Below are 19923 nucleotides of genomic sequence, written 5' to 3'. Positions count from 1 at the left end.
TATTGACTCATGGATATAATGGGTGGCATAATGTTAAGTAATTAGGCCAGAAGTTAAACCTTTGGTGTCAAAGAAGCAAAGAGTAGAAAAGAGTTCATCAGATGTTGGAAAGGATAGGAGATGGGTACCAAAATGCTATTGGGGAGCTAAGCATCTGGTGTCCTCTAGCACACTCAGGTGCCATAGTCCTCAACAATAGCTATTATTTCAAAATAACTGTGTAAAGATTTGAAGATTCTCATCATATAGTAATGATAACTCTTGAGGACACAGAACTGCTAGTTACTTGGTTCTCATATTACATCACGTACCTATTATTGCATTATCCTTAATGTATACCCCACAGTAGGTACAAATATTATATTCCAACAAAATAGAAATTTTAAGTAAAAATACATACATGCTTTAATAAATGAAAAAAAAAGTGTTGGACAGTATAATGTAGGAAATGAAAAAGGACCTGTCCTGTGAGGAGTTAGAATTCTATGGCAATGTTCAAATGAAAATGACACATGCATGTATAAGAATCTCTCTGTCCCTCTGTCTCTCTGTCTCTCTCTGTTTCTCTGTCTATCCCTGCCTCTTTCTCTCTGTCTCTCTGTCTCTCTGTCTCTCTGTCTCTCTGTCTCTCTGTCTCTCTGTCTCTCTGTCTCTCTGTCTCTGTCTCTGTATCTCTCTCTCTCTGTATGTGTATGGGGGTGTGTATACATTCCTTTCTGTCAGTTTCTTACAATACAAGACTGGGTACTAAAACAAGTACTACTCCACTATGCCTATAACTAATATCCTACTGATGAAAATGGCAGGGTTCTACCGTGGTTTATCAGCTTTGTATCCACTTGTTTTTGTAGACAACCAAAAGTGATTACAGCTATATGCAATGTGCCTGACCATCAGCTACTAAACACAGAACGTGTAAGTACAACATCTCAGCCATAAGAACTGCTAGTGTACAATGACATGGTTGTGATTTAATCTTTTTTCCCCCAAATTATCCCAAAATATCTTTGTCAAAAACTTCATGGTATCTAGAGTAGAATTTCTAAGCCATTTTCCTTTGTCTACTTCCCATCTACTACTCCAGCTACAGGAGCGCTGAGTTAGAGTTGCAAAACAACACATCTGCCCATTTATGCGATCTGTGGGGATTAAGTTCAGATTGTCAGGCTTACAATTAGTGCTGGTATTTGATGAACCATTTCCCCAGCCTAGAAATACAGAATGACTAAAAAGTGAGTAGGGATGAAGCATATTTTATTGAAATAATTGTTTAGAATTGCTGAGTACCTTATAAGTTAGACATAAAATTCTAAGATAAATGCAGATATAATGGCTGTATTGCCAAATTATTGGACAATAAAGAAATGTATTTGTTTATCTGATTTATGAGTACACAATGAAGCAGCTATGATAAACAATGGTTTGATCTCTGTTGTTGATGCCTATCATCTGATAGTCTGCCTGAAAGATTGAGCTAAGAATTTGCATGTCAGTGTCTTAAGTCCAGTGATAGGACAAAGGGTTCAATTGAGGCTTTGTTAAATGTTTCCTCTTCCAGGTCCTAAATGAGAGTAGCAGATGAAATCTTGCCTTATCAAAGAAACAATACTAGGGGCTGGAGAGGCAGCTCAGGGACGAGAACTCATTCTGTTCATACACAGAACCTGAGTTGTGTTCCAACAACCCACACAGGCCAGATCACAACCATCTGTAACTCCAATTCCAAGAGATCAGATAGTTTCTTCTGCTCCTCACACACCTACATATGCACAAAGCATATATCCACATGATATATATCAACAAATGCATGTATACATATATAAAATGAGTTGTTCTTGAAATGATAAAGATAGGTTAGAGAAACTGATAAAAGATAAGAAATATCTTAAAAGGAAAAGTCTGGCATTTGCCTCAAATCTGACAGTTTCTCTTGCTAACCTCTAAACCTTTATTCTAACATGACAAAGATTGTAGGATTTCACACTAATCGAGACAAATAGAATTTAGTATACTGAATTATTTAAGTGAAAATAAAATTCAAAAAGTAGTTTTTGAAGCTCATTAGATTTTGAAACACTTATTTTTAATTTTAGTGATGTAAAGATAAGTTCAAATATTTACAAATAAAAATTAAATGAATCATTTTTTTCTCAAGTTATAAAATACTGAATATATGCTTCATTTGTTTTGTGTGAGTGTAGATGACTCTCATGGCTAATACTTATTGCTTTGAAACTGTATATAAGAGATAAGAATAAATTTTAGTGTTTTTGTAAAAATTCAAATCTGCCTTTATGATCTCATTCCATTTCTTCTCGGCTTAATTGAAGTCTTTGGGTCCCTCTTCATCTCCATAATCTGTAAGCTATAGAGAATAACAAATACACAGACGTAGACCTATATTTCTCTGAATTAATACTAAGTAGATCACTTTACCACTTGCTTAATCAACAATTTTGCAGTACTGCCTACTGTACTATGTAAAAATTATTAGTTCCTTAGTTATGTATGTATGTGTGTGTATGTATGTGTGTGGTGGGGTGTGTCTGTGTGTGGACTTTATGGGTCAATTTATTTTTATAGATGTTTTCATATGTGTATAGCCCACACTACATTCCTCATCTCTACTTTTGTTTTTCTTTTCTGTTTTTTGTTTGTTTGCTTATATGATTGTTTGTTAGCTTTTTGGGTCCTAATTATTCTACCCTTTAATACAGTTCCTCACATTGTGATGACCCCCAACTATAAGTTTTTCTGCTTACTCCTTCATAGCTGTATTTTTGTTTATTATGAACACTATTATGAACATTTTTGGAAACAGAGGTTGGACAAAGGGGCATCTACCCACACAATGAGTACCTCTGGTCCAGAGATTAGTAAAATGGAATACTACTCAGTTATTAAAAAAATGAATTTATGAAATTCCTAGGCAAATGGATGGACCTGGAGGGTATCATCCTGAGTGACGTAACCCAATCACAAAGGAACTTTCACAATATGTACTCACTGATAAGTGGATATTAGCCCAGAAACTTAGGATACCCAAGATATAAGATACAACTTGCCAAACACATGAAATTCAAGAAGAACGAAGACCAAAGTGTGGACATTTTACCCTTTCTTAGAAATGGGAACAAAACACCCATAGAAGGAGTTACAGAGACAAAATTTGGAGCTGTGACGAAAGGATGGACCATCTAGTGATTGCCATATGCAGGGATCCATCCTATAATCAGCTTCCAAATGCTGACACTATTGCATACACTAGCAAGATTTTGCTGAAAGGACCCAGATATGGCTCTCTCTTGTGAGACTATGCCGGGGCCTAGCAAACACAGAAGTAGATGATCACAGTCAACTATTGGATGGGTCACATGGCCCCCAATGGAGGAGCTAGAGAAATTACCCAAGGAGCTAAAGGGAACTGCAACCCTATAGGTAGAACAACAATATGAACTAACCAGTACCCCGGAGCTCTTGTCTCTAGCTGCATATGTATCAAAAGATGGCCTAGTCGGCCATCACTGCAAAGAGAGGCCCATTGGACTTGCAAACTTTATATGCCCCAGTACAGGGGAACGCCAGGGCCAAAAAGGGGCAGTGGGTGGGTAGGGGATGGGGGGGTGGGTATGGGGGACCTTTGGGATAGCATTGAAAATGTAAATGAGGAAAATACCTAATTAAAAAAAAAGAAAGCAGCAAAGAGACAGAAAAGGTGAAGCAATATTTTCTTTCTTTTTTTTTTAGTATTTAAAGCAAAATTTAAATTTAAATTTATGTTGATCATATTTTTCCTCTTCCAAATTCTTGTTTAATCTCTCCAATTTCCTAGCCATTCAATTTTCAAGTTCTTTCTAAAATAAATAAATAAATAAATAAATAAATAAATAAATAAATAAATATCCAATACAAGAACACAAACACCCCCAACCAAGAAAATAAAAACCCCCTCCGAAAAACCCCCACACAATTGTAAACAAATAAGATTACATGCAAAAATAACAGTGAAGTCTAGTATATGTTATATATACATGATTTCTGTCCTAGAGTGATTGGTATTAGAGAAAACAAATTTTCTCTCTCTGAGCAGGTAAAAGTGACAGTTAAATGGTTAACCTTTACCTTAGTGGCTAAGTTTTATTCATTCATTTATTCATTCATTTACTCATTCATTTTTGAAGTATAAGGAAATTAAATACAGTAAGGTAAAACAAAAACTATCGCTAGGGGTCATTTTATCGCTACTTTCTCTTCTTTAAGTCGGGATTATTTGGTTTTATCTTAGGTCCCTAGTCAACATAGTCTCAAGTTCCTTTTCCCTCAAGCAATGTTGGGTATGGGTTTCATATAATGGAGTGAGTGGCCTTCAATGAAATCAGTTATTGGTGGGTTACTCCCACAAGCCCTGTGCCACATTGCCCTGGTGGATTCTGCAGCTAGTACACCATTGTAGATGAAAGTGTTGCTGGCCATGCCTAGCTTTTTGTGTGGGTGCTGAGGATATGGATGTTAAGTTCTCATCCTTTTATAACTACCAGATTACGGACAGAACAAGTTTGAGTATCACAGATGCACAGCAACACATGTATATTTTTGCCTGAATATTTGGGATCCTAACTCAAGATCCCAGGCTTGTATGGGAAGCACTTTACTCAGTGACCTATCATTTAGCTAGCATCAAAGGTTGTAATATGACTTAGTTACTGGCAAAAATCTTGGCTGTTCCTACAATTCCTGCTTTCAAGTACACCCCCAAATATCTTCTAACTTAATTATTATTAGTTATTCAAAATCGTAAACTTAATGTGTTCAGCAACAACATTCCAATCTTCCATTCGAAGCCTGCTCATTCTTATCTGGAATGAGTCATGGCATCCTTATTCAGCTATTTCTCGGGTATATTTTGGTGTTTTCTTGTGTTCTGTTCCCCTCTTTATTTCTTCTCTAATCCATTAGCATTCCTATTGCCTGTACCTTACTAACATGTCTAGAACTCAAATCACTAAGTGGTAATCTTCTTTAAGGGCACAATTTTCTCTTGTCCATATCAATAGATTTCAAGGATATTTTTACTGTTTCTACCAAACGGTTCTTTGCTTTCTGTTTCTCACCGGGATTCCTTAAAAGACGAGACCTGAGGTGATATATTTATTTTTGGAGAATTTTTAATTGGTTTACATGACTGGATTCTGGGTAGGTCAGCAGTGGCAGTCTGCAGAGAAGAGAACACTCTATCTGCTCAGTCCAAAGAATGGGCAGCTTCACATCCAGGGGAACCAAAGGTGCACCTCAGCCTATGGCCTTCAGCCTGGAATCTCCAAAGAGTCCCAGTGAATTCACATTGAGCAATATAAAACACCTGTAGTCTTATACCTTAGGTGTTACCAGCAGCAACAGTTACATTGGCTCAGGAAGGACTTGTATTGCATACCTGCTTTCTCGTTCCCTTTAAGTCGGCCCTTGCTTCCCCAGCTTGTCAGATGTTATGACCCACACTCATCACATCCCTTTCCCTGATATGTTATGCTTAGTATGAATCCTCACCAGAGGTCCACTCACAGATACATGCAACAGTACGCTGCATTAATTCTCTGAGCATTTCTCAGTCCAGTCAAGTTGACAGTGAAGGTTAAACATCATACTTCTATATACTTCCCTCCCACACAAAAACGATAGCTTTAATCATTTCTTATTTCAGCTAAAAGAAATTGTCACAAAATTAGTGGCTCAAAACGTTTATTATCCTATCGTCCCATAAATGTTTGAGCACAGGGTGATTTAGTTGATTTTGTGTTTAAGTAAAACGCTAGAGGGCAGCAGAACGGAATGCTTTTCTGGAAGTTCTAAGGAAATAGGACTCTCTGGTCATCAGTGCTATTCAAGCATCTCAGTGTAGGTTGGAGACTCCAGGTTTTCATTGTGGCCTTTGGCTAAGTATGGTTCTCAATTTGTAGAAGTCCTCCATATTTCTCTTACTTGCCCATTTATAGCCAGGAATGTGTGGGGCCTGGTTTTCTCAATTTACCTTTGCTTTGCCTCTATTGTATTTTACCTGTCTGAACAAAATGGAGACATTTCCCTAGTTATATCATCCTGCTGTATAATAAACCCATGATGATCTTCCTCTCCCAAGACCCATGACCTTAAATATCTTTTCAAATTGCTTCCACAGATGTACCTGGGTTACTGAATTATTGAATAACCAAGGGAAGAGATCTTAGGAAGCAGCTTTAGAACCCTGCCTCTGAGAGCAGCCTGCTTTCCCAAAGACTCTGCTACACATAAAATAAATGAAGTTCTAGTCCATTCTCCATTGCATAATGGTTTCTTAGTTTATGCAAAGTAGACACCAGATTACTTATATAGGTCTACAGAACCTAGTGCAATCCCTTTTCCATTACCTAGGATTTTATTTCTTATAACCCCCATTCATGTTTCCACTGATTTTTAAAATACTCCTTTTAAAAGATTTTAAAATATTCAATTATTCATCTACTTCTGACTTTAAAATAATGGGTATAGTTCATTTTTCTTCACCATTGTTTCTCTATATTAGTGTTTATTATAGACAGGATAATCCTTTCTTGTGTAGTTTTTATATATTATCAAATGTTAAGCATACTTCTGGTTTCTATTCATTAGATGAATTCATTCATTTTCTGATATATCTACATATTACCCAGTGCATCTTTGTTAACACAATTTCCACTAGTTACAATGACAAAACTTCATGGTGGCTAATAACAAAGTCACCTAGCCACTAGTTGCAGAAACCAGCACCGTTAAACTTCCAATTTCAGGATTTCAGGAATTGAGGGATTCTTTTTATTCCCCCAGATAGTATATAAACAAGTTACTTTGTAAAGATAAAAAGGAAATGACAATAATTTCAATACAAATTTGCAACCTTGACTCAAAACATTGATCACACATAAGCTTAAGAAAAGAATGTACAATAAAAACAAAAACAATGTATTATAATTAGACACATGGCTGAGGCAACTATCAGAAGAGAAGAGCAGAAAGGAGCTGGTTAATACTGTACAAATTCTACCATCAGTCTTCTTCATACTTGCGTAGCAATTATTAATAGTCCACCACCTAGTTGTAGGAAATACATTTTCAATAAACTGAGACTGTGTGTTTAAGAAGCATCTACTAAATATTAAACTTCATTTTGACTAGGTTTTAAATAAGAGCTTAGTACATGTCCTTTGGCAGTCAGCATATGGTTAGTTACTCTTGATTTGAGAGAACTGAAAGACCTGGGGAAACAACATTTAATAAATGAGTTCAAGTGATTTCAATTTGTTGTAGTGGAAATTTTCTGGATGATGTAATAGTCCCATGTTAGTTCTGATTTCTGGACAGAAACAAAAGTGTCAGTTCAAAACCAAAAACGTAGGCAAGAGAAAAAAATCTAGCAACAGCTGGGCAAGAAGGAAAACCACAGCCTTCCTCAGAGTGACCAGCTTCGTGACTGCCAAATTTAACTCCAAATACAAGAGATTATGATTTAAGTTTACCTGAGAATTTAGGCATCACCAAAAATACAAAGTGACAATGATATTATACCAACTGCAGATAAAAAAGTTCAATATGAAGTCAATATATTTCAAAATTAATTATATAATTAACATATAACAACAGGATCAGTATATCTTCAATATTGTTAGAGTTGATATTTCTTGTGAAGCAAATTAAAGTGTATCTTATTTGTTGCAGTTCATATTTATGGGTAGCCCGATTTATGTTTAAAAAGTCTTCCTTTGTCAACAGTTATTTTGTCATTCAACCATTTGCTGAGAGTCTGCTCGGCAATAGCAAACACAGGAGATCCAATGCCTTAGGCCACCGATTTGTGTTCTATTTGAATAAGAAAGTAAATAGAAACACAAACAAGTATGAAAAAATAAAATGTGAGTTAATGATAGTAATAAACATGCAATGATAGGTCTCAGGGTTAACAACTTGCGTGGCTAGAAAGGCTCCTAAAAACGTGAGAGACACAAAGCTAATAAGATGTAAAAGGAAAGAAGATCTTTGAAAGTCCAAGGAATGTAAACATCTGCTATCATATTAAAACCCTCTGCTACCTTTTTGGGATTGTGAATTAATTTCTTGTAGAAGCACTTTTGGGAGCCGCCTATCAGACATCCCATGTACCTATATTACTATTGGTAACAGTAGCAAAATTACAGTTACTAACTCATAGCAGGATACTTTTTGTGGTGTTGGTTATCACAACATGAGGAACTGTACTAAATGCCTCTACCACTAGGAAGGTTGAGAATCACTGTGCTAGGGAAAACTTAGGTTGGAATACTGTAAAAACTAGAAGTGATGGAGAATTTCCAGATGTTGCCTATCTGTCACCTGATGCGCTAAAAGCAAATAACAACTTTCTAAGTGTATAAGTCCTCATCTTCTGCATGATTATAGTAAATTTGGGTGTATACAGATTGCCTCTCCAATCCTCATTCGTAAAATACCATGGATCTTAATAAACTTCCTTATTGCACTAGATATAGGTGTTAACCTCTGAAAATCATCATCAACCTCGAAATTTTAAGTTATTTGTATTATCAGATTCCTTTCTAATTTTCTTATCTAAATGAACTACTTTTTATTCAGAGAGTGAAATTTTTCTGCATAACTAGGGAGGGCTGGTGAGATAACACTTCACTATGAGCCTAGATTGGTCTCAAATTTCCAGTCCTTCTGCCTCAAACTCCTAGGTCCTGGGATCATGGACCTGCACTAATTTTGTTTGTTTAATTTATTTATTTTTAACCACTGCTGTGATTTTTTTCCATCCAAATCTTCCAATCGCTGCCCCCCTCTTGTTCCCCCACAGAGTCCTTCCTCCCAAACCCCTCTGCTTCTCCTCTGAGAGGTGCTCCCCTACCCCTGGGTATCCTTTCACCCTGGAACATCAAGTCTCAGCATGGTTATGTGCAACCTTTGCCACTGGGGCCAGACAAAGCAGCCCTATTGGGAAACAGATTCCTCAGACAGGCAACAGGTTTAGAAACAGGACAGCCCCTACTACAGTTGTTGGGAGACCCACATGGAGACTAAGCTGCACAAGTACTGGGACCTTGTTACAGTCCCTTTATACTCTTTCTTTGGTGGCTCAGTCTCTGGGAGCTCCTAAAGTTCCAAGTGAGATCCCTCTGTTGGTCTTCCTGTGGAATTCCTATCCCCTTAAGGGCCTCCAATGCTTCCCCTGTCTCTTCAACAAGATTCCCTGGTTTTTCATGCAATGTTTGGCTGTGGGTATCTGCATCTGTCTCAGTCAGCTGGGTGAAGCCTCTCAGAGTTATTCTAGGCTCCTGTCTGCAAATATCACAAGAGTATCATTAATACTGTCAGGGATTGGTGCTTGCTCATGATGTGGGCCTCAAGTTGGGCAGATGATTGGGTGGCCATTCCCTCAGTCTTTGCTCTATCTTTGTCCCTGAATTTCTTTTAGACAGAACAGATTTTGGCTCAAAAGTTTTGTGGGTGGATTAATGTCCTGCCTAGCTACTGGGTGTGGCCTCTACAGGCTCCGTTTTCCCACTGTTACTCTTTCAGGCAGAGATCCCCTGCACTGACTCCTGGGGGGACTCCTCCATCCCAGGTCTCTGGCTTAATGATGGTCATATTCACTATTACTCTGGCAGTCTGAAGTACCTAACAAAGTGTGATTAAAAGATAAAAGGTACTGGTAGAGCTCGTGTCTCTAGCTGCATATGTAGCAGAAGATGGCCTAGTCAGTCATCATTGCTTGGTCTAGCAAACTTTCTATGCCCCAGTATAGGGGAATGCCAGGGTCAAGAAGTAGGAGTGAGTGGGTAGGGGACCAGGGCGGACTGAGGGTATAGGGGACTTTTGGGATAGCATTTGAAATGTAAATGAAGAAAATATCTAATAAATAAGGATAAAAGGTGTTTTTCAGTCCTAAAATAAAGTTTTAAAAGTAGAATAAACAAAATATTAGCATTGAGGTGTTCACCAAATACACTGGCAATTCATTTGCATATTCCTATGAAAGCTTACTTGCAGTAGATATTACTTCTTAATTTAGTCAATTCTTTCCTCCAGTGGTAGAAAGTTGTTACATAATTGATTTGCACAAAAGGCAAAAAAAAAAAATATTGCAGTGCTGATAGGAGAGCTTTGCAATTATTTTAAGTACAAGTGTGTATTTAAAGTGATAAGTGCAATCTCTGTGGTATTGTATGAATAAATTATGGTGGGTAGATGTGTTAAATTTCTTGGGAGGTTGGCAGATCAATTTAACAAAGGAAACAGTAATTTGTTAAATAGGTATGTATTAACTGGCATAGTGATTTCTAAAATGTAGTGACTTTCTTTCTCATTATTGAGATGAAAACCCTGGCATCTCTAAGTATTTGCAATCAAATGTGATACATGTGTGTGGAGAGGAGTTTTAATTTAGCACTGACGTCTTGAGGTATAATGTGACAGGGTGGTTTGTTTTGTTATCAGTGATTGGATAAATTGCAGTTTAGCATGAATAGATCCTATAAACATTTACAAATGAGCTGTGGACAAACTAACTGCTTAGGGAATTTTGTATTTCTGTATATTAATTGCCTGTGTTTTCAAGGGTGACTAATGTATTATAATTCAGATTTCAAATGTCCTTCAAAGGAGCAGCCTGGATATAGATTTAAATTCTTATAAAGGAATAGCTCTAGAAACCCCACTTTTCACTTGGAAAGTACCCAGGAAGAGCAATCATTACCTCTTTAATGTATTTTTTTCCCAAGTTGAACCTAAGAAGCTTAACTATGCATTTAGAAGACATATGATGGAAATTTGAGTTTATATTAATTTTAGAGATAAAACAGGAAATATTTCAGAGCCTCTAAAATCACTTCATTAAAGTCAAGGATTAGTAATAAAACAAACACGACAAATGTGCCTATTCTTAACAGCAATGGACTTGATTTAGGATGTGTGGAAGACAGCTCTTTGCTGTCAGTGGTTTAATCTATGCTATTCAAACAAATACAAAATACATAATAAACTCTAACAAATCTTGCCTGATAATTTTACTTATGCAATTATTTTACAAGTTCTCTAATATTCAGGAGTCCTGATTTTAAAAAGTATTCTAAATTAATTTTGATAGTTTCTCTTGGAATGCTTTTATAGTTTCATTTTCATTTCTGATCAAAATCAAGGTGTGCTAAAAATAACAAATGTGACTAATTCTCAATTACCTGCAGTAAAGAGAAGATGAAAATAGGAAACCAGTATGATAAACTAAATTACATCCACTGCTAGCTTTAAAAATGCAATTTTAACCACTACTTTCAACCTCCTGCTTATTAATAAATAAAATTGGTTTCCTTGTTTCATTTCCTGTTTCTTAATATGTCTCTGAGGGATCCACTCTAATATTTGTGATGAAAGAGTATCAGATACATATAGTAAAAACAGACTGTATAAAATTTCATATAAATACTATACTAAATAGATAATTAAAATATCATGAGTTGTTTCCTGTGCTTTTGGTTTTTGCTGTTGTTTTTGTTTTTGAAGAATCTATTATTACTGTTTTGCCTCTAACTCATGGCATAAAATATTTGTAATAAGGATGGTCACAGTCAATAATCATAGTATTATTTGGAGACCATTTGAAGTCATTTTTAGACTTGAAAAATGTTGCTTGCTCTGAAATCGTGGACTTTAAATCATCACAAAGTAATTTAAAAATATATCCTTATCTTTCATCAGACCTTTAGGGCTTGCATAAGGCATCATGGTGAGCTCATGAAAAACCCAAGACTTTCAAAAGGTGGGCCCTCTGACGTATGCACTTTGTTGGCTTAGGCTTAAACATTCCAACTTCTGGAAGATTTTAGTTGGTTAAAACATCCTGACACTTGGGTTTCTGCTTTGAGGCATTGTCTCAGTTCCAGCTGAGAGTTTCCTCAGTGCCAGGGGGCAACCTAAAAAGTATTCTTCAAAAACCAAGAACAGACTCACAGTGTGTTTTCTGAGTATGTACAAATACAGTCTTCTGCACATTTTAGTAAAAACGTTCAGTGATACTGTAACTCTGGAAATCATATAAGACTCTTTAACATTTAGAAATGGGATTGCCATATAGTTTGATCATTCCTCTCTGAAATATTCTCCCCAAAAAAGTAAAAATCATATCCATACAAGCAAAGTTTTTATAGCAACTATGTGCATAATCTAAACAATAGAAACCTCTTTAACATTCATCATCAGTACTTGATGAATTAAAAGTTCTTGGAAGAAATATTCATCAGAATAGGAAAAGATACTCATCACAATTGGAAGGGATGTTCATCAAAATAGGAAGGGATACTCTTCACAATAGGAAGTGATACTCACCACAATAGGAAGGGATGGTCATGAAAATAGGAAGGGATACTCTTCACAATAGGAAGTATCTTCACCATAGGAAGGGATACTCACTCACCACAATATGAAGGGATACTCATCACAATAAGAAGGGATACTCATCACAATAAGAATGGAAGGGATGGTCATGAAAATAGGAAGGGATACTCTTCACAATAGGAAGGGAATCTTACCACAATAGGAAGGGATATTCACCAGAATAGGTAGGGACTTCATCAAAATAGGAAGGGATACTCTTCACTATAGGAAGGGATACTCTTCACCATAGGAAGTATCTTCACCATAGGAAGGGATACTCACCACAATATGAAGGGATACTCACCACAATATGAAGGGATACTCACCACAATATGAAGGGATACTCACCACAATATGAAGGGATACTCATCACAATAAGAAGGGATACTCATCACAATAAGAATGGAGGGGGACAGGGATAAGGGGAAGGTGTCTTTCTGAGGGGAAACCTGGAAAGTGGATAACATTTGAAATGTAAATAAAGAAAATATCCAATAAAACAACCAAAGATAAGACTAAAATTCCAAAAAAAATAATAGGAAGGTTTACTCAACACAATAGGAAGGGATACTCTTCACTAAAAGACAAGACCATCATCAGATTAGAAAGGAATGAGCATGTGACAAGGACTGGGCTTTAAAATGATGCTACATTAATTGATATATAAAATTCAATTTGATTAGCAACAAAAGTAGCTATCAGAAACAACATAAGAGAGAGCAAAGAATGCGCTAAAGTTCAGAAATATATTTTATACTACAGAGAAAATCACACAAATCAGATGTTATCTATTTCTGTGAAAAGACAGTGTGGTAATGCAGCCTATAGAAGGAAGCATATCATTGCAGACTTGCTTTCAGTTTCAGAAGGTTAGTCCCTGTTCACCTTGGAAGATGTCATAGTAGTAGATAAGCAGTCATGGCACTCTAGAAGTAGATATGAACTTACATCCTAATCTATAGGAAGCATGCAGAGGGAGACACTAGATTTGATGTAAGATTTTGGAACCTCAAAGCTTATCCTCATTGACCCACTTTCTCTAACAAGTTATATTTCCCAATTCTTCCTAAACATTCCACCAACCAGGAATCACTAAGTATTCAAATACGTGAGCCTATCAGGGGCATTATTATTCAAATTTCCACAATTAACTTAGTGGTGATTAGGATAAAAATTGCCAACTTTTACATGCTGACAAGCATGTCTCTGTGAACACATGCCAATCAAGTAATCAAAAACCATCGAATGTCAGTAGCTCTTCTGCTAATGGCAGGACTTTGTACTCACTTCCTCCTTTCCATGCTGCGTTTTCAAATGGCTTGGGCTTGTACAGATTCTGAACATGCTGTCATAGCCACAGAGAGTCCATATGTGCATCTGCTTTGTTGAGTCTGAAAAACACTGTTTTGTGGAAGTCATTCAGCATCTTTGGTATTTACAATCTTTCTGCCTCCTCTCTGTGCTGTAATGGAAGAGGTGTGATAAAGATGTTCCACTTAGGGATGAACACTCTGAATTCTTCCCTTCTCTGTTCAGTGACCAATTATGGTATTTTATGCTAGTTACCATTTACTACAAATAGAAGCATATCCGATGAGGGTTGAGTGATAAACTGATGTATGAGTACTATAATAAGTTATTAGGCTTTGTTTGGTTGCTATGTTCCTTTAATGGAATAAAATTAGTAGGTTTTTCTGATAGGGCCCATGACCTATGTAGCCACAGGTACTTGAACTCAGGCATGTTTTCCATTTCTTGGAACAAGACTAAATACAATCAGAGTTAGTTGATCCCATAACATCTGTGCCACTACTGAATCTGGGCATTTTTTTGTAAGGCATCACATTATTATAGCTAACAAGGTTCACATATGTGTTATATTAATAATTGCTTTTCTCCTCTAATAGTATGCATAGCAGCTCCTGGTACTGTACATACTATTAGAGGATAAAAGTAGTACTATGGATGTAGTTCTAGTATATACTATGCACTATGTACTAGTTACTATGTAGTACGTACAATGTACTATGTACTATTTACGGTGTACTGTGTACTATGGACTGTGTAGTATGTACTATGTACTATGTACATAGTATGATGGAAGCTTGCCAATTGAGATGAAGCTTTCAGGTGCATGCCATCTTGATTTCATCAGGTAATATGATTCAAGTATCTGATGTACACAGCAATAGGGACTTAACCATCAAGATCTGGAGGGTCTGTAGATGTAACACTTTTGTCCGAGAACTTCGAAAAAGTTAACTGTGGGTTTTATTTGTTAGTATATCTTATATATTTGAGGTATTGTTCCTTCATTATAAGGAAAAGTTTTTTGCATATGTATGTATTTTAGGACTTTTCAAGAGTAGTAGATTACTCTGTGGCTTTTTCTTTTTTTTTTTTTTTCCTTTCTTTTTTTTTCTTTCCATTTTTTATTAGGTATTTAGCTCATTTACATTTCCAATGCTATACCAAAAGTCCCCCATACCCACCCACCCCCACTCCCCTACCCGCCCACTCCCCCTTTTTGGCCCGGGCGTTCCCCTGTTCTGGGGCATATAAAGTTTGTGTGTCCAATGGGCCTCTCTTTCCAGTGATGGCCGACTAGGCCATCTTTTGATACATATGCAGCTAGAGTCAAGAGCTCCGGGGTACTGGTTAGTTCATAATGTTGATCCACCTATTGGGTTGCAGATCCCTTTAGCTCCTTGGGTACTTTCTCTAGCTCCTCCATTGGGAGCCCTGTGATCCATCCATTAGCTGACTGTGAGCATGCACTTCTGTGTTTGCTGGGCCCCGGCATAGTCTCACAAGAGACAGCTACATCTGCGTCCTTTCAATAAAATCTTGCTAGTGTATGCAATGGTGTCAGCGTTTGGATGCTGATTATGGGGTGGATCCCTGGATAAGGCAGTCTCTACATGGTCCACCCTTTAATCTCAGCTCCAAACTTTGTCTCTGTAACTCCTTCCAAGGGTGTTTTGTTCCCACTTCTAAGGAGGGGCATAGTGTCCACACTTCAGTCTTCATTTTTCTTGAGTATGGCACAACTGGTTGTTATCATGTAGAAGAATGCGAATCGATCCATACTTATCTCCTTGTACTAAGGTCAAATCTAAATGGATCAAAGAACTTCACATAAAACCAGAGACACTGAAACTTATAGAGGAGAAAGTGGGGAAAAGCCTTGAAGATATGGGCACAGGGGAAAAATTCCTGAACAGAACAGCAATGGCTTGTGCTGTAAGATCGAGAATGGACAAATGGGACCTAATGAAACTCCAAAGTTTCTGCAAGGCAAAAGACACCGTCAATAAGACAAAGAGACCACCAACAGATTGGGAAAGGATCTTTACCTATCCTAAATCAGATAGGGGACTAATATCCAACATATATAAAGAACTCAAGAAGGTGGACTTCAGAAAATCAAACAACCCCATTAAAAAATGGGGCTCAGAACTGAACAAAGAATTCTCACCTGAGGAATACCGAATGGCAGAGAAGCACCTGAAAAAATGTTCAACATCCTTAATCATCAGGGAAATGCAAATCAAAACAACCCTAAGATTCCACCTCACACCAGTCAGAATGTCTAAGATCAAAAATTCAGGTGACAGCAGATGCTGGCGAGGATGATGGAGAAAGAGGAACACTCCTCCATTGTTGGTGGGATTGCAGGCTTGTACAACCACTCTGGAAATCCGTCTGGCGGTTCCTCAGAAAATTGGACATAGTACTACCGGAGGATCCAGCAATACCTCTCCTGGGCATATATCCAGAAGATGCTCCAACTGGTAAGAAGGACACATGCTCCACTATGTTCATAGCAGCATTATTTATAATAGCCAGAAGCTGGAAAGAACCCAGATGCCCCTCAACAGAGGAATGGATACAGAAAATGTGGTACATCTACACAATGGAGTACTACTCAGCTATTAAAAAGAATGAATTTATGAAATTCCTAGCCAAATGGATGGACCTGGAGGGCATCATCCTGAGTGAGGTAACACATTCACAAAGGAACTCACACAATATGTACTCACTGATAAGTGGTTATTAGCCCAAAACCTAGGATACCCAAGATATAAGATACAATTTCCTAAACACATGAAACTCTGTGGCTTTTTCAAGATGTTTTAACATTATTTATTTTTCCCTGTATCCCCTCTTCAGCTTATACATCTATTTCCCAAATATTTAATCCTTCTTATCTTAAAGACATACACAAAACACATGTAAACACATGTACACACACACATACACATACAACACACACAATAGACACACACATTCAAAACAGTGCCTTCAGAAGGCACTGAAGAGTAATGTAAAAATGAATATAATTAAAAACACATGCTCAGAAATTCCCATGTACAAATCATCTCTCTAAGTGGTCACATCATTTGCAGTGATTTTGACATCTTCCACTGTGTTGCATTGAGTATGTAGCCCATGCAGTTACAGAGGAGCCCTGCTTAGTGAGCTGTTTTTCTTCTATGGTTTCAATACTCTTAATAGTTTTTAGACAACAGACTTCTCACTGTCCTTCATCGCTGTGAAAAGCAATTGATAATAACTACTTCTATCCCAAATCATAAATTTTTTTTCCATTTTTTATTAGGTATTTAGCTCATTTACATTTCCAATGCTATACCAAAAGTCCCCCATACCCGACCACCCCCACTCCCCTACCCACCCACTCCCCCTTTTTGGCCCTGGTGTTCCCCTGTACTGGGGCATACAATGTTTGCGTGTCCAATGGGCCTCTCTTTACAGTGATGGCCGACTAGGCCATCTTTTGATACATATGCAGCTAGAGTCAAGAGCTCCGGGGTACTGGTTAGTTCATAATATTATTCCACCTATAGGTTTGCAGATCCCTTTAGCTCCTTGGGTACTTTCTCTAGCTCTTCCATTGGGAGCCCTGTGATCTATCCATTAGCTGACTGTGAGCATCCACTTCTGTGTTTGCTAGGCCCCGGCATAGTCTCACAAGAGATAGCTACATCTGGGTCCTTTCGATAAAATCTTGCTAGGGTATGCAATGGTGTCAGCGTTTGGATGCTGATTATGGGGTGGATCCCTGGATATGGCAGTCTCTACATGGTCCATCCTTTAATCTCAGCTCCAAACTTTGTCTCTGTAACTCCTTCCATGGGTGTTTTGTTCCCAATTCTAAAGAGGGGCATAGTGTCCACACTTCAGTCTTCATTCTTCTTGAGTTTCATGTGTTTAGCAAATTGTACCTTATATCTTGGGAATCCTAGGTTTGGGGCTAATATCCACTTATCAGTGAGTACATACTGTGTGAGTTCCTTTGTAAATGTGTAACCTCACTCAGGATGATGCCCTCCAGCTCCATCCATTTGGCTAGGAATTTCATAAATTCATTCTTTTTAATAGCTGAGTAGTACTCCATTGTGTAGATGTACCACATTTTCTGTATCCATTCCTCTGTTGAGGGGCATCTGGGTTCTTTCCAGCTTCTGGATATTATAAATAAGGCTGCTATGAACATAGTGGAGCATGTGTCCTTCTTACCAGTTGGGGCATCTTCTGGATATATGCCCAGGAGAGGTATTGCTGGATCCTCCGGTAGTACTATGTCCATTTTTTCTGAGGAACTGCCAGACTGATTTCCAGAGTGGTTGTACAAGCCTGCAATCCCACCAACAATGGAGGAGTGTTCCTCTTTCTCCACATCCACGCCAGCATCTGCTGTCACCTGAATTTTTGATCTTAGCCATTCTGACTGGTGTGAGGTGGAATCTCAGGGTTGTTTTGATCATAAAAATTTTATGAAAGCAATTAAAAGACTGTCATAACTAAATCTGGAAATACCAAAATTTAATGAGAAACTGCAACATGTTAAATTTTCTTCATAGGTTTTGTTGTTGTTTATAAGGGAATGAATTATACATTCTTTTCTTAACAAGTGCTCTGTAGTTAGAGACCACCTCAAAGAGTTATTAGCGATTCGATCATGTGCACGTTATTTACCAGGTGGTACAGAGACAAACATGTGAAACTATCTTCCCTAGATGTTTCTGTGCTGCAATTACTGAAACAGCCATGTACTGTACTAAAATTCTCAAGTGACGAAGCAGAAACTGAGAGCTATTGTAATACTACTGACATTATTCAGTCTCCTCTACCCTCTTGGTTTTATCCACAGGCATAGAGAATATAAATAAACTGATCATGTACTATCAACAAAAGAAGCTGATTAATAATGTATCTCTAGGTAACTTACTAGGATCTCTGTGATCTTTTTCTTCTCTCACTTTAAAAGAGTCTGTTTGCATATTACTGAGTAAAGACCAAGGAAAGCAATTGCTTTAGCTACAATGAAACAGACAAGGACAATGACAAGTTTTGGGTCACTTGCTTGATGTTTTAAGGTAGATCCATCTTCCTTTTAGGACTTATATGTTTTACCAAAAATGTTAAAACTTTACTGAGTTATAAAGCTTTCCCCACCACAGGAAAAAAATCAAAGAATGAAAATTCAGAAGCTGGAAGTAAAATGAAGCCAATAAGTTATTCCAATTAAAACAATTAATTGGATTTACCATAAGATTATGAATACATTAACCTAAGCCATACTTCATGTTTTAGTTCACACATAAAATTATTTCATTACAGGAAAAACTATGATTAATAAACTGTTGTATAATTTTTAAACAGAATGTGTCCTGACAAGTTTTGTGGTATGTGATATCAGACAGTAACATATCAACAAACCCATACTATTATGTGAGAATAGTGTGAAAGCTCACAGATGAAAAAAAAGCAATGTTGTTCTATAACCTAAATATTAACAACTAATTGTTTCAGTATTTAATGCATAAAAGTAGCTGTCAGTGGTAAAAATAAATCTAGCTGTCATCATATTCTAGTAGGCATCTATGAGTTTGTTAGAAGAACTCTAATTTCAGTTTCACTTGCCCACACTACATATGTTCACTGTTACAGTGACTTCTAGCTATGCACTTACATTTTGCTTCTTACTTTGTCTTCTCAATATTTCCTTGGATTATGTTAATATTTATCCTTTTGTCTTACAGTCTTGGAGTAGAATCACACATTCAAAGAAAGAACAAAAATCAAGGAACTAAAGTAGAATAAACTATCCATCCTTCTTAGCCATGAGGCTGTTAATGAGTCTTTTCAGACTTTTCAAGATTAGACATTGAGAAAAGAAAAATCAGAATATCAAGTCCCTGGAAGAAGTGATTTCCACACAGCATCCTGTTTCAACTCCAAATTTAAAGGCAAAGATTGTCAGTTCCATGAGACCATTGTAGGCAGTGAAAAAATAAGAGGAAAAAATTAATAATAAAATATATAATATGATTATTTTACATTCTTTGAAGAGGAAGAAAACCTACAGAAAATTCTTTCTTCAGTATAATGGTGATTCCATCTTGAATTTTTATCTGCAGTTGTTATTTCTCAATCTTGTCACTGCTTAAATGTTGGGTCATATCATTC

At 37.0% G+C, this 19923-nt stretch overlaps 1 long non-coding RNA gene across 1 annotated transcript in view; it reads left to right on the top strand.

Annotated features, from left to right (window-relative positions):
• Gm33203 overlaps positions 1–19621 on the top strand; it is a 72798-nt gene extending 53177 nt beyond the window's left edge. The window contains exons 3-4 of the long non-coding RNA XR_383678.1: positions 852–915; positions 19497–19621. This is a non-coding gene — a long non-coding RNA (predicted gene, 33203). The remainder of the gene's footprint in view (positions 1–851; positions 916–19496) is intronic.
• Positions 19622–19923: the final 302 nt, after the last annotated feature.

Source organism: Mus musculus, chromosome 14 (genome assembly GCF_000001635.26).
Source record: "Mus musculus strain C57BL/6J chromosome 14, GRCm38.p6 C57BL/6J".
NCBI classification, from domain to species: Eukaryota; Metazoa; Chordata; class Mammalia; order Rodentia; family Muridae; genus Mus; species Mus musculus.
This window is presented reverse-complemented; position numbering and strand designations above follow the sequence as displayed.